At 39.9% G+C, this 27,504-nt stretch overlaps 1 pseudogene across 1 annotated transcript in view; it reads right to left on the minus strand.

Annotated features, from left to right (window-relative positions):
- B230303A05Rik (RIKEN cDNA B230303A05 gene) overlaps positions 1-27,504 on the minus strand; it is a 209,872-nt pseudogene that overhangs the window by 131,227 nt on the left and 51,141 nt on the right. The gene's annotated exons all lie outside the window — the stretch shown is intronic.

The following is a 27,504-nucleotide window of genomic DNA, read 5'->3' on the forward strand; positions in this document are numbered from 1 at the left end:
AATACCTTGAGACTTTCATACAGTGCACTTTGATCACATTGACTCTCCCCCACACTCCACTCCACTCCGATCCACTCATACCACCTCTACCCCCCCCTACTGAACTTGACTTGAATTTTTTCTTTTGTTTCTTTCAAGCAATTCCAGTTTCAGGGATAACTTCTTCAAGAAAACCCTCCTTCTCCTAGCAGCTGTCCCAATGTTAATAGCTCTTCAGCTTGTCGTGGAATTTTGTGGCCACTTCCATGCTGGGAGTTTTGGCTGATCTTCAGCTTGTGCAAATCTTGTGTATGCCATTACAAGCTCTGTGGCTTCATATGTGTGACCATATTGTTGGGTCCAGAAAATACTGTTTTCTTGAAGTCATCATTCACGTATGGTTCTTACATTCTATCCTTCCCCTCTTTTGTAAAGTCTTCTGGTCCTAAGGGGAGGTGTGTGATATGTACATATCATGAGGAATAATGTTGGATCCACCAAGGACAAAAGCTGTGTTTCTGCAGAAGTGTGAAACGTCTTTTGTTGAATTCTGGGAAGAAAATGTCAGAAAATTCTGTTTTCACTGTAATGTAGAAATAAAAAGGAAATAACATTTTACTAGCATATCATGACCAACTTTAGGTATGGTGTGTGTGTGTGTGTGTGTGTGTGTGTGTGTGTGTGTGTGCACGTGCGCGAGAACTGAGATCAAATCTGGTGTCTCAGAAAGTCCCACACCATGATTTCTAAGTTGAGCAGAAGACCAGAAGATTAAGATTCTTCCAGTGCTTAATCTTATTCAGGCTGCCTGCATTTAATAAGTTAAGTGCATTATATGATGTTATCTTATTACGTTTTATGGTATTATCAAATGTGAACTTAAAAAAAAAAAAAAAAGGTAAACACCCAGATCCGGATCTTGATGGTAAGACCTTATTGCTGAAGATATTTTTGATATAGGATCTGGAGGAATCCTACTAAAATTGACCTGGAAACATCTTCTCTGAGTATTAGCTTTCATAATATTTGAAGGTGCTATTCAAACGTTCAAGGAAGACAAGTAGTTCTACCTAGTTGTAAAACTTTTGAACCATAATAATGATGAGCATGGCGAGATATGCCTAATGGTACATTGGTACTACTTGCATTCTGAAAGTAACCAACAAATATCTAATTGGATTTCAGGCCCACTCAATAAAAGGAATATCATTCCAGGTGCTGTCAAACCTAGCAAACTACTTGTGGCTGGAGAAGTCATGGGTCCTTGAAGAAAGCCTACTATTGCCATTTTCCTAAACCTGTATAATTTCTAACTGTATTCTACACATTTACTCTTCTACCCACAGTGCAGTTATCAGTGCTCAAGAAAGAAGCTCCTCTCTGAAGCAAACTGAAGTTATCTCAGAGGTGAACAACCAGTCAAAATGAAAAAAATAGATGACCATGGGTGCCTGCTCCTTCTTTGACAATTACAATGCAGTCTTTATACCTAACCCCCAGGGAACATCATGCAAATGGATAGAGAATGCATCTAAGAGCTAAAAGATGAGGAAATGACGGGGAAACTGAACTATGAAACCTTGATGATATGGTTGCCTAAGCAAGGCCTGTATAATGACACAACAACCAATATGCCAATGTGAACTGGGGAAATTTTTATATTGTTCCACCTTTTTCCACTGGGTGAGGGGCTTTAGACCATCAATGGCTGCTGAGAGGGAGGAGTCAGTTTTCCCCAGGAGCAAGCTCCCTGATATATTGTACAATTTTAAGTCATTAGCCCTAAATGCACACACACACACACACACACACACACACACACACACACACATGAGAGAGAGAGAGAGACAAAGAGAGCACTAAATCTCATTAGTAGGTTGTATGTATGTTTCTAAAATTATTTTAAATATATATATATATGAAAAATAATCACTTTGCCCCTTCTTAGAATTGGGAACAAAACACCCATGGAAGGAGTTACAGAGACAAAGTTTGGAGCTGAGACGAAAGGATGGACCATCTAGAGACTGCTATTCCCGGGGATCCATCCCATAATCCGCCTCCAAACGCTGACACCATTGCATACACCAGCAAGATTTTGCTGAAAGGACCCTGATATAGCTGTCTCTTGTGAGACTATGCCAGGGCCTGGCAAACACAGAAGTGGATGCTCACAGTCAGCTATTGGATGGAACACAGGGCCCCCAATGGAGGAGCTAGAGAAAGTACCCAAGGAGCTAAAGGGATCTGCAATCCTATAGGTGGAACAACAATATGAACTAACCAGTACCCCGGAGCTCTTGACTCTAGCTGCATATGTATCAGAAGATGGCCTAGTCAGCCATCAGTGGAAAGAGAGGCCCATTGGACATGCAAACTTTATATGCCCCAGTACAGGGGAATGCCAGGGCCAAGAAGCGGGAGTGGGTGGGTAGGGTCTGGGGGACTTTTGGGATAGCATTTGAAATGAAAATGAAGAAAATACCTAATTAAAAAAATAAATTAAAAAATGAAAAGAAAAATAATAAAGGAAAAAGACTGAATTTCAGAAAAAATCTGGGGTATGGAACTAGAGGAATTAGAAAATATGTAAAATAATATATTTACGTATAAAAATTAAAAACAATAAAAAATAAAAATTAAAAGCTAAATGTAAAAATATCTTGAAAATCTTTCTGCAAAGAAATTATAATTTAAAAGCACTTATGATGATGAAAGTAAAAAGCCAGCCAAGGCTTCCCATTTTTCATATCACTCTGCATTGCAGTGAATTAAAACAGGACAGGACACTCTGGTGTAAGGAAATCTACACAAGGAAATGCAAGGTAGACTCTGCCCTATGTAAGCTTATGCATATCACATGACTGGCAAGGAGTGTACTTTCCACAACCTAGTTCTAGGATATATTGTGCCTTGTGTCAGTAACAAGTTGCTATGTTGGAGATAGGCTTTTGATGCTGGAGCACTCCTCTCTCTGGATCAGGCACCAAGATAGAAGACGGCAGCCTGGTGAGTGTGGCGCCACATAGCGAATGCTGCTGGTTTCCTGTGCTCCAATTAAAACATAACCTGCCAGCTTCTCCCCTGGGCTCACACTGCTCAACTCTTGAACTTTGCAATCTCTGGCCTAGAGTGTAAACCGAGGACTTACTCTCAGCTTCCATTCTATCATTTGCATTCTCTCTTTGGTTACTTGGGTCACATTCATTTGTTCTACTTTACCTCTAAGTAGACCTTGCACTGTAAACAGTATTTTGGTTGATATAGTTTTAATTCATTATGCTTTGATTTTGCTGAACTTGGGGGATGAAGATGGAATCTTTACTTTTATCTAATATTGGATATTTCCAAAGAGTGAAATTGAGACAACTGAAACTGGCAGTGGTTTTATCCCCAAATTTGACCTTCTGCACTGTGGCATTTCATTCACCTTGTGAAAATTGGTGATGTGAACAGGAAATATAACTGCAGGCAGTTACTCAGCAGTGACATGGGTGACTTATGTGAGACGTGAATGAAGGCATGAGTGCATTCTCCAAATTTCTTAGTGGAAGTGTTGGGACAGGTGGCTTAAATTGGGGGACTTTTTCAAAGTTGCCTCACCATTCATTGAAGAGAACTTATTTATATGCAAAAGTGCAGAAAGAGAGCTGAAAGCACAAGCTAGACATTTTGACAGGGTTGAGGACTTGGCTTTAGAGAGAGAAGGAAATGGATTTAGAATAGGTTACTACTTATTTATTTAGATACATTTTTTTTTTATATGGGGCCTCAAATTAGAGTTCAGGCTAGTCTGGCACTCAGGGTGATTATCCTGCTTCTGCACTTGAATGCTAGCTTCATAGACATGAGCTATGATGCCCACTTGCTTGCCACATCCTTGGTATCCAAAACATGTGTATGAAAGACTGAAAGCAATGCCAGAATATAGAAACAGAAGTGTTGTATTTGTTATACCAAAGGTGTCTGGTTGCCATACATAATTCAGTCCACTAAATGATCTATCTACAGCTGTGACTCCAAACAGTAACTGTTGTATCCGTGTTGCACACTGTAACCTTTTCCCAATGATATCAGGAGAACTACAAACCAAGAGAGAGAATTAGTCTCAGATTTCTTAAACTAGATGTGGAGTTCATGGGACAGCAGAGTTAAAGCTAAAATTGACAGAGTAATAAAAATGCTTTAGTCTATTTCATATTGCTAACAGGATAATACCATAAAATATGTAAATCACAAAGAAGCTTACTTTTCAAGGTCAAATGCTGTATGTGGTAATAGGCTTCTTATTGATAGAGCCCAGAGGCTGCTGCTCTAGAGTGCTCAAGAGTCTTTGCTAATTTGACTTTCATAGTGGACCCACTTTGTAGATAGCCATTAATTCAATAAAGGATCCAAGTCACTTAAGGGTTCTGTGTGATATACCTCTCCATATCTTTTGATGGAAAAACCATTTTAATAATGATTTCAGCAAAAAGTCCATTCTCAACATATAACTAGAGTTCAAAACTCTACTTACAAAAGGTAATTAAGAGTCTTCTTTACGAAAGCGATGATGTCATCAGTTTTTGAAACAAGAGGCAAGCCACGGGCCTCCCAGCACCCCATCACTTATGACTAAGCGAGGATACATAGTGTCTAGACCAGATAAGAACTCCTCTCAAATCTCCCTTTCAGTGCATGCAAAGGAGCAAGAGGACAATAGCAGGAGTGGTGGCATATCCATTAGATCTCATAGCTACAGTGGCTGGCTTCTTGAATGCCGTGAAAGAGGACTAGGGGAAAAGCACACTTAAAAATATATGCATGCTGTCAGACTGTTTTTGCAATATTAATTTTTTTATGGAAACTTAGATGTCAAAGAGAGCTGACTTATGGAAATCAAAACAAAAGCAAATCATGTGTAATGTTATAGGCAGAGACAGATTCTGAGAATGGCTTTGGATGCTGTTTGTTTGGATGGTTTGTTTGTTTGTTTTATCTGTTATTGTAAGTTGTTGCTTACAGATGCCTGTGAAGCAAATGCAAGTTGCCTAGCCTTGTCCTCTAAGGAGACATTACCATCTGGCCAGCCTCCTTTTGCTCAGAACTAGAACTGAGGCCAGAAGTGTACTTACTGTTTCCTGAATGTTCGATAATCTTCATTCTACCTGCACTGAGACCTTTCTCCTGCTTCTTTTCATCCAAGGCCCTCCCAATAATGTGAATTAATGGTTTCTTTGCTTGATTTCACTTAAGAGTTAAAAAAACAACGACTAAATACATGCATTTAAAGAGCAAAACTTGTGAAATTATCACACTCATATTTTTGAAAAACATTAATCTCTTCATTTTAATCTTTTTAGTTATGTTACATACATTTCTTATACATAGTATCTTATGCATCTATGTAGATCTCGAGTAAACTGAGAAATGGCTATAACCCTCATCACAGAACTAAGGATCTATTTTTAAATGTTATCATATGCAAATTTCCAAATCGGTAGACTTTCACTGATAATCACAGCCAAGATCCTATTGTACAGAACAGGCAAGCTTGGATCGGCAGCAGCCTCTGCAGCCCCTGCTTCAATGTGGCTTGTTTCTGTCTGGAAATGGCTCCACCAGATGGACCCCTTAACACAATCGGCACCCCATTCCTCCCCAATATGCCACTGTGTAGGAGAGAAAGCCACTCAGAAATGGGGATGAACAGGACAGAAGCTTTTTTTTCAGTAAAAAATTTAACACTTGCAGCAGGTAGGCAGACAGTTTAATTAAACCATTTTGAAATGGACATGGATTTAGGGGCCTCATAAATTGCCTGGGTGATCCCTTTGCTGTCACATGGCAAAGTGGTGTGTGTTCTCACCACATCACTTTTCCTACTACCACCTGCTCTGCTCATTCCAGTGACTCCACACTTCAGTAATGTGAACATGATCATAGAGGCTCCTGCTCCTCAAATATTGCTGTTCATCCTTAAGGCCATGGAAACTCCCACCACTAGTCCCCCCAAATCCATTTTCTTTCCATGTTTCCTGCCTCTGGCAAAGAAGAACCTTAATTCTGTAAATAAATGAAGGAACATGTTATCTAAGTGCAGGCCTTACCATCTCATGTTTGTGTTTCTGCCTAAGTTCAGGAATATTAACTTTAAAATAGATGTCTATAGGAAAGTCAGAAACATGGCTACCTTCTGTCTTCAGTCTACTCCCATCATGTAATGGGAAATCAAAACTGGCTTCTGTTCTTTTCTTTTTTCTGTAATGTCCTGTTTCACCTCCATGCCCTACTATATCCTCTGCACATTGCATGGTGCTTAGATACAGTCACTAGGAAGTTCTTCCACTGAGCAAGCCTTCTGTCTGCAATAAACTGGGGAGTTTACAGTCATTGCATAGCTATTGCACATACATTAGGTGTGAAAACATTTCCCTGCTGTATTTCTTTCACATCTATGCACTCAAAAATCTGTAGTAACATTTCCTTTAATGTAAAGTAACTTATTTTCTGTAAGGAACAATTGAATATGCACATTACACTTCACAACTACTAAGCCATAAGCACACAAATCGATGGGAGGCAATGGAAGCTATTTTATGAGCCAACTTTATACAATATTGTGTAAATCAGGCAGGTCTCCTGTGACGGAGAACACATATTTGTAAATTTGCTGGCTGGTTTGGAAATACAGTGTAGAATAACTCTCTTCCTCTGTGAGGCTAAATCATTTATTTCAGCCAAACTCACAGACATTTCATATTCAGGTCCTTTATTAAGACACATAGAACAGTTCAACGTGGTTCTTGTAATTAGAACAGTCTTGGTTAGTGCTTAGGCTCTGTGCTGGATAAGTAACTGTTGTTTTGCAATTTGTGTGTCTTCTTGGAGCTTCAGTTTCCTTCTCTGAAAGCTGAAACAACAATCCAACCTACTGCATTTCTTTTTATATAAGAATAAGGAATAGCAATTTTGTAGCATTCTCAAGGCCCTGGGTTTAAACCTTATTACCGAAGAATAACATGGATGGGGGAAGAAGAGAAGGAGGAGGAGAAAAAAGGAGAGGAACAGGAGGAGTTAGAGGAGGCACAGGAGGAGGAGGAAGAGAAGGAGCAGGAGGAAGGTTTGGAAAATGTAAAGGAGAAAGATGTAGAGGAGGAGGAGGATGTAGAAGAGGAATATGTGAAAGAGAAGGTCAGGAAGAGGATATCATGGGTGGAAATCAGGAAGAGGATATCATGGATGGAAATGTAGAGAAGGAGAATGTAGGGAAGGAAGAGAAGGAAGGGAGGGGAGGAGGAACAAGAGAACATTTGTCTAGTGTCTGTTGTACCTAATCAGAATGTTGCTATGTAGCTTAATTTGTCTCATAACTGGTATGCTTCCAGTAGCCTCTGAAATCCTAGGCTTTTGTTCCTAACCTGGATTCTAAAAAGAAGTGACTTGAATTATCCTTGGTTTAATCATAGGGCATGGTGAGCAGACTCCATGTAGATTATGTGGAATGCAGTCACTTGCTGGGAATTCTTATAATTTTCTTGGAAGATATTCCATTGCTACTCTTGGAATTTTATGGCACCATGCCCCAGTGCCACAAAATCTCAATGTCAACCACTTCTTTCCCAGCCATTTTATTTCACCTGTGTGGTCTCCTTTTTTTTTTTTTTTTTTTTTTTTTTTTTTTTTTTTTTTCACTAAGCCAATGGAGTTCCCCTCAGTTCCCTTCAAATATATGCTGTGGTTTTATCACAGCACTCCCAATTTCTCAAGGGGATCCCACTTCTGCTTCCATGATTTTCTTCTTAAGTCCCTGGTCCAATTACATGTTGATCAATTAAAACAGAAGTTTGAGTAAGGTAATCCCAGCAAGGTGACTGCTCCAGAACCCTTTTAAGTGTTACTCTTAGACCAAGAAACTCACCAACATCTAACAGGTCCTGTGAGCCTTTGTCCTGTTTTCTTGTCTGGTTTCCCAGTAAGTCAAAGACCTGTGTACATCGAAGTCAGCCCTGGGATCATGCAGTCTCTGGAACCTTGATGAAGCAGTATTCCCTCCACCCACCCAAATATACTTCAACATTTATAATCAGACGAGAAGAATCTGAAATGTCTTTTTCCTTTCTTGGGTCACAGCAAGGCTTCCTTCGACTTTTGAAGAACCTCTTCTAAAATGTCTAAAACATGCCCATTATGTTATTACTTGTGTATTAGTTATTCCTGAACATCTTTCCAGTTGCTCTGAAATTGTTAAATTGGAAGGCACTCCTAAAAGGTACATGTGTGAATTCAGTCCAGAGTCTAGCTCCAAAAGTGCTGACAGTTTGAAATGCCATAGAACACAAAAAGTACTGGAATACTTTGTGACTTCTAAAATATTTAGCTGGGATACAGTTCCAGGTGTCAAGGTGGATTAGTCACCTGACAATGAGATGTCCAGAGTCAGGAAACCTAGTTTGTCAGGCATCAAGAGATGCAATGCATCTTGGGAAGGGAGGAGGTTCAGAGTAGAGTGAAATATCTGTCCTATGGTGGTTTCTAGCTGAAAAACAAGCAGCAGCTGGCACCTCCCCCAAGCCTGACATTGTTCTAGCACTTCCATTTTATTTTGTTATTACTGGGACATGGCAAGAGGTAATCACAGAAGATTCCATGGAGCATCAAGTCACCCACAGAGTCTCTAGACTCTGGTAGCATCCCATTATGGGAGATCTTGCTTCTTATGATGCTTAGAAGTATCTTCCAAATTCTTAACCAGTCCTGTTGCTGGCCGGTTTGTACCCTTTGACTTGTGCTATCAGGGGGATGGCAAGCTCTTGTTGGCATGCCTAATTCTGGTATCTAGATATTATTAATTCCTTCTACTTCCACATCTAAACTTCAGAGAAATTTTAAAGAATGGTGATTGGACTTATTGTTTTTAATTTTGGCCAGACAATTTGAGTATTGGCAACTTTAAGAGCAAAGATGAATTTTTTACTAATATCATAATTAGTAGCTGATTCTTGTTACATGAATAAAGAGGTCTGGTAAGTCCCTCTATTATGGTGGCATCCCTGTTGTACCTTTTGTGTACTTGCTGTGTGGACATTTGTGGACATTCACAAAACCTACTCTACATATCTAACTGTTTCATGCTGAACTAAAACTGCCTTGTGGGCACAGGTTCTTCACACTCTATTTGGACGTTTTTAAATGAATGGGTAAATAGAATTTATAAAAGTGCAGGTGAAGATATTCAATAAAAGATATGAAATGAAACGTAAAATGGTGGGTTCTAAAGAATATATTAATCTTTAACTAGAACCAATTCTCAGCACCTCCTTTGTATCAATATAAAATAATAATATATGATAGTGAAAATAAAATTAGTAAGCTGGGCATCATTACATTTTTCTGTTCTGTGAAAGATGATATAAAATGATTTTTAAAAACAAGCTCTGAAACTAGAAAATTATTTGGAAAGAAAAGATAAGTATGACAAAGGATGATAAATCAAAGTATCTTGGTACCTGGACAGTCAAATTATCAAGGAAGCTCTAGAAATGGCAAATGGACACATGAAAAGATGCTTCTCCTTGGATATTGTAAGTAAGATGACAAAACAATGAAATTGTATTACCCGCTTTGTGAACAGCTTACTCCAGAACTCTGACAACACTGAATGGTGGCAAAGATATGGGGTGACAGGAACACAGATATGAAGTTTTGAAGTCTTTCTTATAAAAACCAAATGTATCACACCATAATATGACAATCATTGTCCTTGATATTAACCTAAAAGAGTTTAAAACTTATGTCTGGAAACATCTGGATGTGTATTTTTACAGAAGCTATACTTGTACTTACCAAACTATGAAAAAAACCAAGATGTAGTTCAGTGGGTGAACATAAAAGCCAACTGAAGCACCTTTAAACAAGGGAAAAGCTTTCAACACACGCAAAAAGGAGACGAAGCAATGAAAAGACACGGGAATACTTACACACTTGTAGTAGTCCCCACTTAGAACTGAGAAATCCATTTAAAGACGATCATCAAATGCTTGAAACCAAGCCTATCTACTACATATGTCCCATAGGTACATATCTATGATATAGTTTGATTCATAAATTGAAAACAGTAAGATTAACATGATTAATAATAATGAAATAGAAAAACAATATACCATTTCTTTTCCACTATCTCAATTTCTTCAATTCAATATTGTGATACTATGCTAGTTCATGCAATGACCCAGATTACTATTAAATGTCTGGTAGCTAGGCAGCTTGTATAGAATGGATGCATTGGACAATGGGACAATTTACATTGTAGCAGGATTAACTATGGTGACTAGGTTGTATTACTAAGAATAGCAGGGTGTTAGTTGTCTCTGGAATTTTCTTTTTAATAATTTTGAACTATACTTGACTTGGGGTAAACAATCCACAGAAACTGAGACCATAAATGGGCAAAGACTACATCTGTATTCATAACAAACGAGGCCAATTTTAAAAGCTCAGAGACTGTAGAGTTACAAGTAAATAAAAGCTATGTTTCCTTCCATCAGTTTCAGCATTTCGGGATTCATACTGAGATCAGTTTAGAGTTGACTTGAGGACAGGGTGGCAGATATCGATAAAGTCCCTGTACCAGCAGAGTGGGGTATTCCTATGACAACCTGACCATGTTTTGGGGAGGACTGTGGAAGGACTTTGGAACTTTGGGTTTGAAGATCCATTTGTTGTTAAGAGCCCTGTCAGATGTTGTGTAGGAGCTTGGAAGATAATGTTGAGAACAGTGCAGAAGATGGAGGTCTGGTTTATGAAATTTCAGAGGGAAAATTAAAGACTCTTTTCAGGGCCATTGCTGTTTTGATTGTGAAGATTCTGTGGTTCTGGTTAGCTGGGGCTGAAGAATCAGTTGTGATTAACAAGATACCAGAACTACTAAAGCAAAAACTTTGCATTATTGGGACTATTGATGCTGGTTAGCTGGAGCTAAGAAATTAGCAGTGATTAAGAAGAGACCAGCATCATTGAGGTGACATCTTCTGGGAAGTGTTTTCTGAAAGCACAAAGAGGCTGTGTTTCAGAGATAGCCAAGGTTGTACTCCTGCTGCATCGGGACTTGGTAATATGTAAGGGTCACCCAGGTGGTACTGGTTTTGAAGGCATGAAGGGGTCACGAAGAGCAGCTGAGGCTTGACACTGTGAGAGGCCATGGAAGGCCATTGGTGAAGGTGCAACCGTAGTTGCAATTGAAGGCCCAGGACTGAAGGGGTCATGCAGCATTTTGGAGGTGCCAGTACCATGAGATGACCACCAAGAGCAGCAGCAGCAGAGGAGTACAGGCATCTGGAGCCTAGAGGATGACGAGTGTGCTACAAAGGGCGTGGCTGGAGAAGTGACCCAAGCCCTTGGAGGAGCCCAGAAGATTGTGAGTTGGATTCCAGACATTGGACAGTTGGAGATTGATTTTTGCTTTTGATTGTGACTGTGCCCTGATATTTTCCCTCTTGAAGGAAGAAACTATTTTAGTGGAGCCCACAGTTAAGAGACTTTTAATTGTAAAAAGACTTTGGATTTTAAAAGAGATGGATATTTTAAAGAGATTGAAATTTTAAGAATATGTAAAGACTGTGGGATGTTTAAAGTTATTTAGACCTTGGGGATGAATAAGAATGTAAGGGTTGAGGCTTACTAGTGATGTGTTTGTGTGTCAAGTTGACAAGGGGTCAATTGTACTGGCTAGTTTTGTGTCAACTTGACACAGCTGGAGTTATCACAGAGAAAGGAGCTTCAGTTGAGGAAATGCCTCCATGAGATCCAGCTGTAAGGCATTTTCTCAATTAGTGATCAAGGGGGAAAGGCCCCTTGTGGGTGGGACCATCTCTGGGCTGGTAGTCTTGGTTCGATAAGAGAGCAGGCTGAGCAAGCCAGGGGAAGCAAGCCAGTAAAGAACATCTCTCCATGGCTTCTGCATCAGCTCCTGCTTTCTGACCTGCTTGAGTTCCAGTCCTGACTTCCTTTGGTGATGAACAGCAACATGGAAGTGTAAGCCAAATAAACCCTTTCCTTCCCAACTTGCTTCTTGGTCATGATGTTTGTGCAGGAATAGAAACCCTGACTAAGGCAGTCCCCATTCTTAGATGAAAAGCTGCAGTCAATTCTAAAGGGATGAGTTCCCTCATAGTTTATTTGATTTTGATTGGTCGATCCTAAACACACATACACATATAAGCAACACTAGGTGGACCAAGCAGGTTTCATTTATAAACACACATGTATTTGAGTCTTTCTACCTCATATCCATGCATAATTTCTTATGTAAATCTGGCTAAACTAATCTAATATCAGCCAGGCCACAGCCAGACTTCTCAGCTGCCTGGACATTTCCTCCATGGTATTAATGAACATGTCTCTTAAATTCAGCTTTATGAGATCTTGGGACATGGAAAGTGTAGACAAGCTCTTTGCTGCAATGTCACATGAAGGGTCTATGGTCCAGCCCTCAGAAGCCTTCATTCTATCTGAAGCCTCATTCACTATTCATATTTATGTAGCATTTTGCCTTTCTGAGCTCCCTCTAAAAATCACCCATTTAGCTCCACATAACAGCAGCCTAGATATGTTCTAGCTTGCCCCTTCAAACTCTTCCAGCATCTTTCCAAAATCAGTTAAAGGGCCTTCTGGTTTACTTTCTACTGCTGTGATGAGTGCTATAACCAAAGCAACTTAGGAGAGGATGGCGTTTATTTCCCTCTATAGTTTACATTTCATTACAAAGGGAACGTGGAGGCAGCAACTGGAGCAAAGGCTGTGGAGGAATCGTGCTTATCTGCTTGCTCCCCATCTGTTGCTCAGTCTGTTTACTTATACCACCCAGGACCACCTTCCCAGAGGTGACACCACTCATACCCTCCTCCATCAACTATTAATCAAAAATAGTCCACACACTTGCCTATTGAGTGGTCTGACAAAGGCATTTTCTCAATGGCTGTCCACACTTTCCTTACGATGATGGCTCAAAATACCTGATACCTCAAGCCAAAATAAACCCTCAAGTGGACTTTTTCAGGTATTTTGTCAGTGGGGAACATCTGACTAGTAAATATTTTAGATGAATGCTGTGATCATAATAATATATTATAATATATTAATAATTATATATTTCAAAATAATACAGTAATACTGTGTGTAATGACGCATTGCTAATATTTTGTAAATTCTTTGGAAATTTCATACAGGTTTATAATACATTTGATCACAGTCATTCCCTAGTTCTTCCTGGATCCATTCCCCACCAGTTTACATCTTATTTTATGTCCCGTCTATGTATAGGTGTGGTGCCATCAATGATAATAGTTTACTTGAAGTAGAAGGTACAGAGTCATTTTGTGAAGAACGGGGCATGTAGTATTATCCGTAGCAGCAGCTGATTTATGATGTAGTATCATTATTTTCCCTCATACACTGCTCTCCATGAAGTCCTTCTGACCACAGCTCCCTTTTTCCTTTAAGAGTATCAGAATTGATATATTTCTATGATTTAGAATTTCTCTTTCAAAAATGCCACATGTTGAATATACTTAATCAAATTCACTTTTAGAAGCATATTAGCTTTGCTTTTGTCTTTTGGGAAAAACCTCATAGAACCACGTGTGCTAGAATACTGATACTCTTAAGTGAAAAATTTGGGGTAAATATTTTATTACATTGATTTGTCACTATCTGCATCACATTTCTGCATGTGATACTTAGTGCACAAAAATAGAGGAAGGGTAAGTTAGACGTGAATAAGACGTAAAGTGCAACGCATCAAAGGGCTCTGACCAAGGTATCAAAGGACCCTGACCAAAGCAACAGTGGGCCTTGACCAATGCATAGATGGGCCTTGTAAAGAAAGTGAAAAGAACACTTCGAATAGAAAGTCCTTTTCTAGAACACAAACATAAACATCTCCAAGTTGCCAACAACATCAATACAAAGATTCCAGTCTCAAAAAAAATGGTTAAAACAAGCTGTATGTGCTTGGTGCACAGGAATATTCCAAGTACCTTGGAGGCTGAGTTTAAAAGCATCCAGAGTTACACAGTGAGACTGCCTCAGAAGAAAAAAAATGCAAGGAAGTTGTGGAATAACATTTCTTTATAAGAACTACTTAAGTGGCCAATAGCCACACAGAAAAGTGTTCAATGTCATTGGCCACCAGATAAATGCAAATCGAAGTCACACTGAAATTTACATAATATTCATTAAGATGTCTGTCATTAAAAATAAGGTAAGTTGTTAGGCAAGACATGCAATTGGAACCACCATGTGTGGCTGATAGAAGCTAAAATAATGGAGCTGAATTAAAAAATGTCTTGGTTATTCTTCCAAAATCTTGTAATAAAATGACCATACAATATGTTAGTTCCATTCCTGGTTAAACACAACAAAGAAAACACAGTAGGAGATACTGAAGCTCAAAACTGTGCACAAATATTCACAGCAATAGTATTCATGAAGGGCATAAAGATACAAAACACCATTGTTGGAATAATGAATAAGTATATATCCATATAAAATATTAGTCTGTCATAAAAAGTAATAAGGTATTAATGCATGTTCAAAGAATGTACTTTAGAAATACCATCTTCAGTGAGAGAATCCATACTCATAAACCTGAATATACTGTATTAAAATTATATTAAGTACTCAGACTAAATAAATCCATAGGAAGAAGACAGATAATTAATGGCTGCCAGAAGCCTGTGAGAGGGACAAGGAGTGAGGGTGTCATGGCTATAGGGTTTTTCTTTCAGGGTGACAAAATGTTCAGAAGATCATGGTGAAAGTTGCACAACACTGGATATATATGTTAGTTCCACTGAATAGTAAGCATGCTAAATGGGTAAAATAAACTTTATGTGTATTTTATCATAATAAAAGAGTGAGTCAAATATTATGGTGAAACTGTGACTTATTTTTTCACTTTTCCATTGTGCATTCTAGTTATGGCCTGAGATGGTTTGTATATGCTTGGTCCAGAGAGGGGCACTGTTGGGAGGTGTGACTTTGTTGGAGTAAGTGTGGCCTTGTGGGTGTGGGCTTTAATACCCTTGTTCTAGCTGCCTGGGAGCCTAGTATTCTGCTAATAGCCTTCAGATTAAAATGTAGAACTCTCAGCTCCTCCTATACAATGCCTGCTTGGATGCTATCATGTTCCCACCTTGATGATACTGGACTGAACCTCTGATCCTGTAAGCCAGCCCCAATTAAATGTTGTCCTTTATAAGACTTGTGTTGGTCATGGTGTCTGTTCACAGCAGTAAAACTCTAAGACAGAAATTGGTTCCAGAGAGTAGGGTATTGCTGGGATAGGCCAGACCATGCTTTTGTCTAGAAGAATGTGGATATGGGGACTTTGGATTTAGAAAGCAGTTGAATGCTTTAAATGGGGCTTAATGGGATATCCAAGTAAAAATATGAAAGACTTTGTTGCTGAGATTGATTTGAACTATGCAGACCTGGCCCAAGAGGATTCAGTGGAGAAGAATTTCACTATGTGACCTAGAGACATTTTTTGTGTGGTATTTTGGTGAAGAATGTAGCTGCTTTTTGCATTTGTCTGAAAAGTCTACCTGAGTCGAAGGTAAAGAGATTTATATTAGTTGTATTGACAAAGGATGACTCAAAAAAGCCCAGCAGATACTTTGTGCTCTGGTTAAGTCTCATGAAGAGCGTTTTGAACAAATGTAGCAAGCTCATAAAGGAAAAATATAAAATATATGGTTCAAGTATTAAAGTGGCACCGGGAAGTGAAATGCAGCTGAATCCTATGTTCTAGGAGATAACAGATTAAGGGATTTGGGGGCAAGATCCCATCCAGGTAAGTTTAGATCCACGCATGGTGGTATACATCTTTAATCACAGAAGACAAAGCTAAACAGATCTCTGAGTGCAATGCTAGCCTGGGACAAAGCAGGTTCTAGGTTAAAAAAAAGCTTAAATCCAGGCATAGTAGTACACACCTTTAATCCCAGCATTATAGGAGACTGGGCCATGCAGATCTCTTGGTTCAAGGTCAAACTACAGAGCAAGTTCCAGGAAAGCCAAGCTTAGGCAGTGAGGAAGTTGGAAAACAGAAAGCTGGTAATAGAATAAGCAAGGGAGTTCTAGCTCCAGAAAGCAGTAGAACATGGCAGCTTCAGCCATGTGGCTCTGGCCTTAGAGTGAAAAGTAGAAGGGACTACTGGGACAATTATGGTTGTTAGCTGGAGCTAAGAAATTAGCAGTGATAAAGAAGAGACCAGTATCACCGAGGTGAAATCTTCTGGGAAGTGTTTTCTGAGAGCACAAAGAAGCTGTGTTCCAGAAATAGACAAGGTTGTACCTCATTCTGCAGCTGTGATTGGTAATATGTAAGAGTCACCCAGATGGTACTGGTTTTGAAGGCAAGAAGGGGTCATGAAGAGCAGCTGAGTGAGGCTTGGCACTGTGAGAGGTCATGGAAGGCCATTGGTGAAGGTGCAGTTAATGACCCATGACTGATGGGGTTGTGCAAAGGAGTTGAGGCTTGGTACCATGAAGAGAGTCTATGAGAGGCTATTGGTGAAGGCACATTGCAGTTGAATACCCTAGCATATTGGAGATGCCAGTACCATGGGATGATCACCAAGAACAGCAGTGGCAGAGGAGTGGATCAACCTGAGCTTAGAGTGTTACAGAGAGCAGAGCTGGAGAAGTGATGCAAGACCTTTGGAGGAGCCCAGAAGATCATGTGTGGATCACTGACATTGAAACAAGAAACTATAACATTGAAGTTTCCTTGGAGACCCCAAGATGTTTAAGATGCCAGAGCTGTGAGATATCTGCTGAGGAAAGCTACTAACAGGGAGTGGAACCAGCCTAAGAAAAGAAGTTTGTTGCAGTCAACAAAGATGAAAAAGGAGTTGGAGATCTGAAAACTGCTTTGACATCAAACATGGAGACACAGAGTTTGGAGTTTGCCCAGCTGGTTTTCTGTCTTGATTTGGGGATTACAGTTAAGTGATCAGACAGATCTCAGAAGAGACTTTGAACTTTTGACTTTTACCATTGCTGAAACTGCTATAGACTGTGGGGACTTTGGAAGTTGGACTAAATGTGTGTATTTATTATGCTATGGCTAGGTATGTCTGCCATAGTCTCATATGTTTGAACAAACCTATGGGGGCCAGGGAATGGAAGGTGATGATTTGTATATGCTTGGTTCAGGGAGGAGCACTGTTGGAGTATGGCCTCATTGGAGTAGGTGTGGCCTTGTGGGTGTGGGCTTTAATATCCTTGTCTAAGCTGCCTGGGAACCAGAATTCTGCTAGCAGTCTTCAAATAAAGATGTAGAACTCTCAGCTGCTCCTGTACAATGCCTGCCTCGATGCTGCCATTTTCCCACCTTGATGATACTGGACTGAACCTCTGAACCTATAAGCCAGTCCCAATTAAATGTTGTCCTTTACAAAACTTGTCTTGGTCATGGTGTCTGTTCACAGCAGTAAAACTCTAACTCAGACATGGTCCAATCTTTTTTCTCCTTTTGTATCTGACTGATCTATATAGACAATTTTCAGGGTTGCCTCCTATGGTATCCAGCTGCCCTTTTTCTCTTACTTGGAAAGAGGTTTTAGCAACACAATCTGTCTCATAGTCAAGTAATATTGTTCAGATTGACTTATAGACAACAAAGCTGAATTTTTGTTTTCATTTAGCTGATTCCTCTAACTCTATATATTCCCAATTATACATTGGGTAACAAAGAGACTTTTCCTACTAACAATTTCCCAAACAAGAAAACAGCTAATTAATTCATAGCTTAAACTGACTCACAGCCACAAGCAACTTCTGAACATCTTAATGTATATGAAAATATTTATGCTAATTATTAAAACAAAAACAATGGAACCAGAAACAACAACAGCATGTATCTTTTTTTTTTTTTTTTTAGTCTTTAATTCTTAGGACTGTCTTTCTTTATTTCTTTTTTTTTTCCATTTTTTATTAGGTATTTAGCTCATTTACATTTCCAATGCTATACTAAAAGTCCCCCATACCCACCCACCCCCACTCCCCTACCCACCCACTCCCCCTTTTTGGCCCTGGCGTTCCCCTGTACTGGGGCATACAAAGTTTACGTGTCCAATGGGCCTCTCTTTCCAGTGATGGCCGATTAGGCCATCTTTTGTTACATATGCAGCTAGAGTCAAGAGATCCGGGGTACTGGTTAGTTCATAATGTTGTTCCACCTATAGGGTTGCAGATCCCTTTAGCTCCTTGGGTTCTTTCTCTAGCTCCTCCATTGGGAGCCCTGTGATCCATCCATTAGCTGACTGTGAGCATCCACTTCTGTGTTTGCTAGGCCCCGGCATAGTCTCACAAGAGACAGCTACATCTGGGTCCTTTCAATAAAATCTTGCTAGGGTATGCAATGGTGTCAGCGTTTGGAAGCTGATTATGGGGTGGATCCCTGGATATGGCAGTCTCTACATGGTCCATCCTTTCATCTCAGCTCCAAACTTTGTCTCTGTAACGCCTTCCATGGGTGTTTTATTCCCAATTCTAAGGAGGGGCATAGTGTCCACACTTCAGTCTTCATTCTTCTTGAGTTTCATGTGTTTAGCAAATTGTACCTTATATCTTGGGAATCCTAGGTTTGGGGCTAATATCCACTTATCAGTGAGTACATATTGTGTGAGTTCCTTTGTGAATGTGTTACCTCACTCAGGATGATGCCCTCCAGGTCCATCCATTTGGCTAGGAATTTCATAAATTCATTCTTTTTAATAGCTGAGTAGTACTCCATTGTGTAGATGTACCACATTTTCTGTATCCATTCCTCTGTTTAGGGGCATCTGGGTTCTTTCCAGCTTCTGGCTATTATAAATAAGGCTGCTATGAACATAGTGGAGCATGTGTCCTTCATACCAGTTGGGGCATCTTCTGGATAAATGCCCAGGAGAGGTATTGCTGGATCCTCCAGTAGTACTATGTCCAATTTTCTGAGGAACCGCCAGACTGATTTCCAGAGTGGTTGTACAAGCCTGCAATCCCACCAACAATGGAGGAGTGTTCCTCTTTCTCCACATCCACGCCAGCATCTGCTGTCACCTGAAATTTTTATCTTAGCCATTCTGACTGGTGTGAGGTGGAATCTCAGGGTTGTTTTGATTTGCATTTCCCTGATGATTAAGGATGTTGAACATTTTTTCAGGTGCTTCTCTGCCATTCGGTATTCCTCAGGTGAGAATTATTTGTTCAGTTCTGAGCCCCATTTTTTTAATGGGGTTGTTCGATTTTCTGAAGTCCACCTTCTTGAGTTCTTTATATATGTTGGATATTAGCCCCCTATCTGATTTAGGATAGGTAAAGATCCTTTCCCAATCTGTTGGTGGTCTTTTTGTATTGTTGACGGTGTCTTTTGCCTTGCAGAAACTTTGGAGTTTCATTAGGTCCCATTTGTCAATTCTCGATCTTACAGCACATGCCATTGCTGTTCTGTTCAGGAATTTTTCCCCTGTGCCCATATCTTCAAGGCTTTTCCCCACTTTCTCCTCTATAAGTTTCAGTGTCTCTGGTTTTATGTGAAGTTCCTTGATCCACTTAGATTTGACCTTAGTACAAGGAGATAAGTATGGATCGATTCGCATTCTTCTACATGATAACAACCAGTTGTGCCAGCACCAATTGTTGAAAATGCTGTCTTTCTTCCACTGGATGGTTTTAGCTCCCTTGTCGAAGATCAAGTGACCATAGGTGTGTGGGTTCATTTCTGGGTCTTCAATTCTATTCCATTGGTCTACTTGTCTGTTTCTATACCAGTACCATGCAGTTTTTATCACAATTGCTCTGTAGTAAAGCTTTAGGTCAGGCATGGTGATTCCACCAGAGGTTCTTTTATCCTTGAGAAGACTTTTTGCTATCCTAGGTTTTTTGTTATTCCAGATGAATTTGCAAATTGCTCCTTCTAATTCGTTGAAGAATTGAGTTGGAATTTTGATGGGGATTGCATTGAATCTGTAGATTGCTTTTGGCAAGATAGCCATTTTTACAATGTTGATCCTGTCAATCCATGAGCATGGGAGATCTTTCCATCTTCTGAGATCTTCTTTAATTTCTTTCTTCAGAGATTTGAAGTTTTTATCATACAGATCTTTCACCTCCTTAGTTAGAGTTACGCCAAGATATTTTATACTATTTGTGACTATTGAGAAGGGTGTTGTTTCCCTAATTTCTTTCTCAGCCTGTTTATTCTTTGTATAGAGAAAGGCCATTGACTTGTTTGAGTTTATTTTATATCCAGCTACTTCACCGAAGCTGCTTATCAGGTTTAGGAGTTCTCTGGTAGAATTTTTAGGGTCACTTATATATACTATCATATCATCTGCAAAAAGTGATATTTTGACTTCCTCTTTTCCAATTTGTATCCCCTTGATCTTCTTTTGTTGTCGAATTGCTCTGGCTAATACTTCAAGTACTATGTTGAAAAGATAGGGAGAAAGTGGGCAGCCTTGTCTAGTCCCTGATTTTAGTGGGATTGCTTCCAGCTTCTCTCCATTTACTTTGATGTTGGCTACTGGTTTGCTGTAGATTGCTTTTATCATGTTTAGGTATGGGCCTTGAATTCCTGATCTTTCCAAAACTTTTATCATGAATGGGTGTTGAATCTTGTCAAATGCTTTTTCTGCATCTAACGAGATGATCATGTGGTTTTTGTCTTTGAGTTTGTTTATATAATGGATTACATTGATGGATTTTCATATATTAAACCATCCCTGCATTCCTGGAATAAAACCTACTTGGTTAGGATGGATGATTGCTTTAATATGTTCTTGGATTCGGTTAGCAAGAATTTTATTGAGGACTTTTGCATCGATATTCATAAGAGAAATTGGTCTGAAGTTCTCTATCTTTGTTGAATCTTTCTGTGGTTTAGGTATCAGAGTAATAGTGGCTTCATAAAATGAGTTGGGTAGAGTACCTTCTACTTCTATTTTGTGAAATAGTTTGTGCAGAACTGGAATTAGATCTTCTTTGAAGGTCTGATAGAACTCTGCACTAAACCCGTCTGGTCCTGGGCTTTTTTTTGGCTGGGAGACTATTAATAACTGCTTCTATTTCTTTAGGTGATATGGGACTGTTTAGATGGTCAACTTGATCCTGACTCAACTTTGGTACCTGGTATCTGTCCAGAAATTTGTCCATTTCGTCCAGGTTTTCCAGTTTTGTTGAGTATAACCTTTTGTAGAAGGATCTGATGGTGTTTTGGATTTCTTCAGGATCTGTTGTTATGTCTCCCTTTTCATTTCTGATTTTGTTAATTAGGATTTTGTCCCTGTGCCCTTTAGTAAGTCTAGCTAAGGGTTTATCTATCTTGTTGATTTTCTCAAAGAACCAACTCCTCGTTTGGTTAATTCTTTGAATAGTTCTTCTTGTTTCCACTTGGTTGATTTCACCCCTGAGTTTGATTATTTCCTGCCGTCTACTCCTCTTGGGTGAATTTGCTTCCTTTTTTTCTAGAGCTTTTAGATGTGTTGTCAAGCTGCTAGTGTGTGCTCTCTCCCGTTTCTTCTGGAGGCACTCAGAGCTATGAGTTTCCCTCTTAGAAATGCTTTCATTGTGTCCCAAAGGTTTGGGTACGTTGTGGCTTCATTTTCATTAAACTCTAAAAAGTCTTTAATTTCTTTCTTTATTCCTTCCTTGACCAAGGTATCATTGAGAAGAGTGTTGTTCAGTTTCCACGTGAATGTTGGCTTTTTATTATTTATGTTGTTATTGAAGATCAGTCTTAGGACATGGTGGTCTGATAGGATACATGGGACAATTTCAATATTTTTGTATCTGTTAAGGCCTGTTTTGTGGCCAATTATATGGTCAATTTTGGAGAAGGTCCCGTGAGGTGCTGAGAAGAAGGTATATCCTTTTGTTTTAGGATAAAATGTTCTGTAGATATCTGTTAGGTCCATTTGTTTCATAACTTCTGTTAGTTTCACTGTGTCCCTGTTTAGTTTCTGTTTCCACGATCTGTCCCTTGATGAAACTGGTGTGTTGAAGTCTCCCACTATTATTGTGTGAGGTGCAATGTGTGCTTTGAGCTTTACTAAAGTGTCTTTAATGAATGTGGCTGCCCTTGCATTTGGAGCGTAGATATTCAGAATTGAGAGTTCCTCTTGGAGGATTTTACCTTTGATGAGTATGAAGTGTCCCTCCTTGTCTTTTTTGATAACTTTGGGTTGGAAGTCGATTTTATCCGATATTAGAATGGCTACTCCAGCTTGTTTCTTCAGACCATTTGCTTGGAAAATTGTTTTCCAGCCTTTCACTCTGAGGTAGTATCTGTCTTTTTCCCTGAGATGGGTTTCCTGTAAGCAGCAGAATGTTGGGTCCTGTTTGTGTAGCCAGTCTGTTAGTCTATGTCTTTTTATTGGGGAATTGAGTCCATTGATATTAAGAGATATTAAGGAAAAGTAATTGTTGCTTCCTTTTATTTTTGTTGTTAGAGTTGGCATTCTGTTCTTGTGGCTGTCTTCTTTTTGGTTTGTTGAGGGATTACTTTCTTGTTTGTTCTAGGGCGTGATTTCCGTCCTTGTATTGCTTCTTTTCTGTTATTATCCTTTGAAGGGCTGGATTCGTGGAAAGATATTGTGTGAATTTGGTTTTGTCGTGGAATACTTTGGTTTCTCCATCTATGGTAATTGAGAGTTTGGCCGGGTATAGTAGCCTGGGCTGGCATTTGTGTTCTCTTAGTGTCTGTATAACATCTGTCCAGGCTCTTCTGGCTTTCATAGTCTCTGGTGAAAAGTCTGGTGTAATTCTGATAGGCCTTCCTTTATATGTTACTTGACCTTTCTCCCTTACTGCTTTTAATATTCTATCTTTATTTAGTGCATTTGTTGTTCTGATTATTATGTGTCGGGAGGAATTTCTTTTCTGGTCCAGTCTATTTGGAGTTCTGTAGGCTTCTTGTATGATCATGGGCATCTCTTTCTTTATGTTTGGGAAGTTTTCTTCAATTATTTTGTTGAAGATGTTTGCTGGTCCTTTGAGTTGAAAATCTTCATTCTCATCAATTCCTATTATCCGTAGGTTTGGTCTTCTCATTGTGTCCTGGATTACCTGGATGTTTTGAGTTAGGATCCTTTTGCATTTTGTATTTTCTTTGACTGTTGTGTCGATGTTCTCTATGGAATCTTCTGCCCCTGAGATTCTCTCTTCCATTTCTTGTATTCTGTTGCTGATGCTGGCATCTATGGTTCCAGATCTCTTTCCTAGGGTTTCTATCTCCAGCGTTGCCTTGCTTTGGGTTTTCTTTACTGTGTCTACTTCCCCTTTTAGTTCTAGTATGGTTTTGTTCATTTCCATTACCTGTTTGGATGTGTTTTCCTGTTTTTCTTTAAGGACTTCTACCTGTTTGGCTGTGTTTTCCTGCTTTTCTTTAAGGGCCTGTAACTCTTTAGCAGTGCTCTCCTGTAATTCTTTAAGTGACTTATGAAAGTCCTTCTTGATGTCCTCTATCATCATCATGAAAAATGCTTTTAAATCTGGGTCTAGATTTTCAGTTGTGTTGGGGTGCCCAGGACTAGGTGGGGTGGGAGTACTGCGTTCTGATGATGGTGAGTGGTCTTGATTTCTGTTAGTAGGATTCTTACGTTTGCCTTTCGCCATCTGGTAATCTCTGAAGCTAGCTGTTATAGTTGTCTCTGTTAAGAGCTTGTACTTCAGGTGACTCTGTTAGCCTCTATAAGCAGACCTGGGAGGGTAGCACTCTCCTTGGTTTCAGTGGGTAGAGTATTCTCTGCAGGAAAGCACTCTTCTTGCAGGGAAGGTACCCAGATATCTGGTGTTCGAACCGGACTCCTGGCAGAAGTTGTGTTCCACTCACTAGAGGTCTTAGGATCCCGTGAGGAATCCTGTGTGGGCCCTTGCGGGTGTCAGGCAACTCCGTTGGCCAGGAAGCCCTGGGCTGGAGTGGAGCGGAAGGGGCTTTTGTCCCGGGTCAGGCCCGGGCAGTCTGCTTCCCTATGTACCGCAGTCTCAGGTTCCGCGCGATTGGATTGGGGCCGGCGCTGTGTTCCACTCACCAGAGGTTTTAGGATCCCGTGGGGAGTCCCTTGTGGGCCCTTGCGGGTGTTGGGCAAGACTCTGCTGGCAAGGTAGCCCGGGGCTCGAGTCGAGCGGAAGGGACTTGTGCCCCAGATCAGGCCCGGGTAGCCTGCTTCCCTATGTACCGCAGTCTCAGGTTCCGAGCGATTGGATTGGGGCCGGCGCTGTGTTCCACTCACCAGAGGTCTTAGGATCCCGTGGGGGGTCCCGTGTGGGCCCTTGCGGGTGTTGGGCAAAACTCTGCTGGCAAGGTAGCCCGGGGCTCGAGTCCAGCATGTATCTTTTAACAATGGATTTTCCTAAAAAATATAGCCTAATTTATAAAATATAGTTTATATAATCAAGCAGGTTAGTCTATTTGTCTTATTAATTATAAAATAGATATAAATATTTCTTTGTCTTTGGCATAGAAAACTTAATACAGTTTATATAAAGTGTATAATGCAGAGTTGAATAGTTTAAGATGGATATATGTGGAAATTGGAGAAAGGCATTTCAATGGGTAAGACATGAACCTGTGGACAAATGCAAATGCAGGACTTTTGCTGTGAGGTGACATACTAGACGCCTTGAATCTGTGGTTATCATAACTGACTTGTCTTCTAGATAAATGGTATGTTCTTTAAGACTGAGCATTACTGAACAGAAGAAGAGATCTCAACAGAGGCTGTTCTGTGTGAACAAAGGCAGCTTCTGTAGAGAAGCATTCCCTTTCAGATGGCTTGATGTAGGCTTGTTGAAGGCTTGAGTTATACAGATTTCTTGTTTTCATTTGTCTTTTAACTCTGCTAACTTTTTAGCACCTGCTAAAATGATACTCAGGGTACTGGGATACATAGTCAAAAACCAGCCTGCACAAATCCAATGGTGATTTTGTATCTGAAGACTTTGCAAATCCTTCCTATAACCTGTGAGAGCTCTGCTTTTGTTATTGCTTGCTTGCTTGCTTGATTATAGAGAAGTAAGCCTTTATTGCAATCTTTCTCAAATTAAGATGGATGACTTGGTTGCCTTGAGGGGATTAGTCAAAATGACCAAATCCCATATTCTCATCTGATTCCTCTGACTCTTCCTTAGACTCAGCCTTGTCTGGGTCTGCAGCAGCAGCAGCAGCAGCAGCAGCAGCAGCAGCAGCAGCAGCAGCAGCAGCAGGAGGATCAGCAGTAGTGGTTGCAGCCACACGGGCAGCAGCACAAATACATCTGGGTCAGTCAAGAAGGCCTTGAGTTGCTGAAGCAAGTTGGATGGTATACTGAGTCTTCACAGACAAAGCCAGGACCCACTTACATCCATTGATGATGGTGGACACGAAGTCCTCATTCCTCTGGATGTGTGGCAGCAGATTTTCTAGATCTGGGTTGTTTTCTAGATGCCCCGTGATGGCCTTGAGCATCATGGTGTTCTTGCTCATCAGCACCACAGCCTTCTCACAAAGAGGCATGCGGATCTGCTGCATCTGTTTGGAACTGACATTTTCTGTTCCCACAATGAAGCATTTTGGGTAATCATCCAAACGTTAGATGATCTCAAGGAAGTAGTTGGACTTCCAGGTTGCCATGTTTTCCCTGGAAACCATGACAGTGTGTCAGTGATAGCCACGCAGGGTTTAAAGGTGATATCACTCTAATAAAGATGCCTGGCAGTAAGCGATCTCTGATTTTATACCCTACCTGAATTGTGTCCTATTTCTGGAACATATCATTTCCCCAAAGGAGCCAATAGCCGTAGTTCTAAGAAGGAAAGAGTAGAGACTTGGGACCCCAAGGAATGGGAGTTCTGGTGGGGTATGGGGGAGTGGAGACATCCTCCTGGAGACAGGGTTGAGGGTGGGATGTGGAACAGTTGGAGGGTGAAATGGGAGGGGGATAATGTCTGGACTGTAAAAAATGATTAAAGAATAAATTTAAAAAAAGGAAAAGAAGAAAAGAGTAGGGGCCACATACCTCTTTATCTCATTTTGTTTTGTGTTCACTGCCAAGGATGCCTCTTGGGATGTCATGCATACCAGGCTAACATTCTACCGTGAGCTGTAGCCCATTGTAATTGGGCGTGTGAGAAGGTGATAGTGACAAATGGGTGTGTATTTCACTTAAATGCTTTGGCCTAAGTCACTACACTTAATTACAGCAAAAGTAGAAAACATAGATTCATTTTTGAGAAAGACATACTTTCCTCCTGTGCCAATTTTTATTTCACCATTTGAAAGCCACAATAACGACCAAGATTGCTAATGAGCATAATATTTGATGTAGATTTCTGCCTTTTTGGTTGTGGTACTTCAGAAAAATCCTTTGCTCTTTTTTTAAACAACAGAATCCACTAAAGTGTCTGGGTTACTCCAATCTTCACACAATCAAATGATTAAATTTCTGTGGTATGATTACAATATGAAATTTTACACAATAATAAAATGGTAGTTGTATATTTAAGTATAAAAGACAACTTAAGAGATATTGATAAGTGTAAAATAAGGTTTATCAGACACACAAAAATCACACTGAAATCAACATGGAAAATTAGATTTTATTCAAAGATAAATTTAAGTGTTTGAAAACTTCTTATATGTTAATCAGTATACTGATCACTAACAATTCAGTATCTTATCTAGTTCCCAATATATTTTCTTGCTATCCAGATATTAGAGATGGATAAACTGAGGCACATGTGATTATAAGATGCCCAGAGATTATTATAGAAATATTTGAAAATTACAGAAGTCCAACATGGTGATAAAGATGGCTGACAACAGGATGACGTTGGGGAAGAGGAGTGAGATTAGGAAGCAGCATTTGTCATAGGAAGAAAAAACAACAGGAACAATCAGCAGTGTTCAGAGTTCTAGAGGCTAGGAAATTCAACACCAAGGTTTTAGCAGACTTGGTGCTCAAGGGTTGGGGATATGCTTAGCTTACCGACAGCTACTTTGTTAACATGGGCTTCCCTTGGTGTTTGTATGTGAGAAGAGAGAAGGCTTTCATATTGCCCCCCTTTTTTTGATGATACCAATCCTACCATGGAATTTCTACCCTTAGGACTTCATCAGTTGAACATGTCCTAAGTACTTTTCATTAGTAATACCATAACATTGAGGGTTGGGCTATCAACACAGAGAGCTTTTGTGGTATATACATAGATTAGTGAGTACAGAAACATTCGGAACAACTTTCATTTAAAGTCAGTAAAGAAAAAAGGTAAAATGGAAAGAGTTCACAATGTATAGAGATGGCAAATGATTTCAAACAGATAGTATCTTCCAGACACAAAGGCAATAATGCACATATGAACTCACAGAAACTATGGTAGTATGTTCAAAGCTTGCACAAGTTCATGCCACATGGCGTTCCAGTACTGATAGGGAGAGTAGACCCAGAATCCTACCTTTCATCAAAAAGCTGTCTGCAATAGAATCTGACAAAAGGAAAATCAGTTTTCTCCAATGGAGTC

The sequence above is a fragment of the Mus musculus genome, chromosome 13, assembly GCF_000001635.26.
Source record: "Mus musculus strain C57BL/6J chromosome 13, GRCm38.p6 C57BL/6J".
NCBI classification, from domain to species: Eukaryota; Metazoa; Chordata; class Mammalia; order Rodentia; family Muridae; genus Mus; species Mus musculus.